The 3,322-nt window shown below is 39.3% G+C and overlaps 3 non-coding genes across 3 annotated transcripts; 1 reads left to right on the forward strand and 2 right to left on the reverse strand.

Moving 5' to 3' along the window:
• The first annotated feature begins 1,329 nt into the window (after positions 1-1,329).
• On the forward strand, positions 1,330-1,424 carry Trnay-gua (transfer RNA tyrosine (anticodon GUA)). Its single transcript has 2 exons — positions 1,330-1,366; positions 1,389-1,424. It is a non-coding gene; the product is annotated as a tRNA-Tyr (tRNA).
• Positions 1,425-2,242: 818 nt separating this feature from the next.
• Trnay-gua (transfer RNA tyrosine (anticodon GUA)) lies at positions 2,243-2,334 on the reverse strand. Its single transcript is given in 2 exon segments — positions 2,243-2,278; positions 2,298-2,334. It is a non-coding gene; the product is annotated as a tRNA-Tyr (tRNA).
• Positions 2,335-2,699: 365 nt separating this feature from the next.
• Positions 2,700-2,791, reverse strand: Trnay-gua (transfer RNA tyrosine (anticodon GUA)). Its single transcript is given in 2 exon segments — positions 2,700-2,735; positions 2,755-2,791. It is a non-coding gene; the product is annotated as a tRNA-Tyr (tRNA).
• Between the last annotated feature and the right edge of the window lie 531 nt (positions 2,792-3,322).

The raw sequence follows: 3,322 nt of genomic DNA on the forward strand, positions 1-3,322 counted from the left end.
ATATATATATATATATATATATATACGACGAGCTTCTTTCAGTTTATGTATATACATACATACATACATACATACATACATACATACATACATACATACATACATACATACATACATACATACATGCGTGCGTGTGTTGCGAACGAGGCTAGTTTGCACATATTGAAAAACAATTGAAAAACAATGTGAAACACCTACAACTCTGGAATGTTATAAAACAAATCGGCCAAAAAGTTCTACAATTACATTACATTATCAAATACTAATTACATAGATGGCGCTCCGGTTTGAATGTTGCTTGAAACGGATTTTTTGTCTCGTGTTATTTCTGTGATTAATTAAAAAGTTAAACGTCTCATTAACCCCGAGCTGTTTGTTTGTAGATGCCGGCTGGGTGATCTGTGTTTAAAATCTTTGTTTTCCAATCATTATGAGTTCTGCGAATTGGAATCAAATCCCAAATGCTGAGATTTTAATTGTGGAATTAATTTATTATAAATGTGTTTATCTTGTTTGGAAGTGATTGGAAAGTGATCGGGAGACTGTGAATCGTTAGAGCGTCACAGAAAGCTTTATACTCACTTGGTGTATATCTAGATCAGGTGATCTTGGTAGAACCCATCTCTCTGTCTATCTCTCTCCCTCTCTCTCTCTCTCTCTCTTTCAAACGCGTACTCATACTCGCACGCACACATACACACACACACACACACAAACACATACATATTCACACATGCGTCATCTTGCCCTCTCGACACCAGTCGATTACATCGACTCCAGCGCGTAACTGGTACTTATTTAATCGACCCCGAAAGGATAAAAGGCAATGTCGACCTCGGTGGAATTTGAACTCAGAACGCAGCGACGAACGAAATACCTATTTCTTTACTGCCCACAAGGGGTTATACACAGAGGGGACAAACAAGGACAGACAAACAGATTAAGTCGATTATATCGACCCCAGTGCGTAACTGGTACTTATTTAATCGACCCCGAAAGGATGAAAGGCAAAGTCGACCTCGGCGGAATTTGAACTCAGAACGTAGCGGCAGACGAAATACCGCTAAGCATTTCGCCCGGCGTGCTAACGCTTCTGCCAGCTCGACGAACGAAATACCGCTAAGCATTTCGTAGGATTGACGAGTCAAGACTCGCTAGTTTCTATATGTCAGTGTATCTATGTCTATGTTCTCGCACAATCAAATTCACACACACACAGCAGACCACAGAGCAATGTGGTTTTAGTGTTAGCATAACTAAACAAATTGATCAAGTGTAGCAAATATACAACTGTTAATATAAGTAACTTTGACTAAATACAGACCAGTTCTCGCGATAGCTCAGTTGGTAGAGCGGAGGACTGTAGATTGTCAATATCATAAACTGTAATCCTTAGGTCGGTGGTTCGAATCCGTCTCGCGAGATTTCTTTTTTTTTTTTTTTTCGCTCTGTATTCGTCAGATTTTCCCCTATTTTGTTTGCTGCCCTTCCGACAGTCCACCTATTCATGGTCACGTCCCTGAAATATGCCTTAGTGTAAATTACTCTTAACCTAGAACTGCCTAGTGTCCCGATATGACAAGCAATTTTATTTCAACAGAGCAAACCGAAAAATGGCGCCCCCAAAGAGGCGTCGCCTAGATCCCCACTTTATCCCCAAACATTACTGTTTGTAGCCCTTTGTAGTAATCCGAAATAGTAACGGACCTACTGTCTTTACATTTGCTTCGGTGTCAAATATGATATGATATGTCCTTATTGAAGTGCTTGTATGGCAATAAATGGCATTTTAACACCGAAGAATTGTTGATTGCTTGAGATTGTCCTTCCTGCATATTCGAAGTTGCTTGTAGTAGACAATCGAGACAATTTCGATCCATCTTGCATGCATTTAGAGACCTTTTCTTCTTCTTCTTCTTCCTATTATTATTATTATTATTATTATTATTATTATTATTATTATTATCCAAATCCAATGACGATACTAAGTAATTTCTCGGAGCTCATTTCATGTACTTACTGGAACATACACACACACACACTCACGCCCGTACACACTGAGAGAGAGAGAGAGAGAGAGAGAGAGAGAGAGAGAGAGAGAGAGAGACGTATGTCTGTCATCGGAATGGTGCGAATTCTCCAACAAAGATTCGTAAAGATTTATGTACGTAGCCAATTTCCAAATGATAGAACAGCGAGATTTGAAAAACGTAGAATAAATTGAATTAAAAAAAAAAAAAAATCTCGCGAGACGGATTCGAACCACCGACCTAAGGATCACAGATATTAATAACGCACTACAGTCCTCCGCTCTACCAACTGAGCTATCGCGAGATAACGCTACAGAAGATCAAAATTGTATATATTACCAGTTCCGTTTTTGTTCTCATTAATCAAGTGATTTGTTCCTTACTTATGTCAGCAATGGTTTCAAATTTTGTTACAAGGCCTGCAGTTTTCTTTAGTGGAGGATTCAGTCGATTACATCGACCCCAGTGCGTAGCTGGTACTTATTTATCGATCCTGAAAGGATGAAAGGCAAAGTTGAACTCGGCAGAATTTGGACTCAGAACCTGAAAGCGATCGAATTTAAAACGTTGAAAGCGTTATTCCGGAATAACTGCAGCTAACAATTGAGAATAATAACAGAATAGGAAAGATCTCATGAATACATAGTAAAACAAAAACAAAAAAAAGAATCTCGCGAGACGGATTCGAACCACCGACCTAAGGATTACAGTTCTAAACAACTCACTACAGTCCTCCGCTCTACCAACTGAGCTATCGCGAGAACTGAAGATAAGTCTTCAAAATTACTTATATTAACAGTTGTGTTTTTTACTCTCACTTGATTAACTTGTTTAATTATGTTAATTTTAAAACCACGTTGCTTTGTGGTATGTTGTGTGTGCGAATTTGATTGTGTGAAAACGTACACATACACTGACACGCATTGCAGAAACAAACATCACACACGCCCACACACATTGACGCATACATTACATACCGCATAGCAATTTGATGTTATTAATATAACTATGGCGGCGAGCTGGGAAAATCGTTAGCACGCCGGGCGAAATGCATAGCGGTATTTCGTCTGTCTTTACGTTCTGGGTTCAAATTCCGCCGAGGTCGATTTTGCCTTTCATATTTCGGGATCGATAAATTAAGTACCAGTTGCATACTGGGGGTTGATCTAATTGACTGGCCCCTTTTCCCTAAAGTTTCGGGTCTTGTGCCTAGAGTAGAAAAGAATATTTATCCCCACTTAAGGCGGCAAACTGGCAGAAACGTTAGCACGCCGAACAAAATACCTAGCAAC

The sequence above is a fragment of the Octopus bimaculoides genome, chromosome 4 (genome assembly GCF_001194135.2).
Source record: "Octopus bimaculoides isolate UCB-OBI-ISO-001 chromosome 4, ASM119413v2, whole genome shotgun sequence".
In the NCBI taxonomy this organism is placed as follows: Eukaryota; Metazoa; Mollusca; class Cephalopoda; order Octopoda; family Octopodidae; genus Octopus; species Octopus bimaculoides.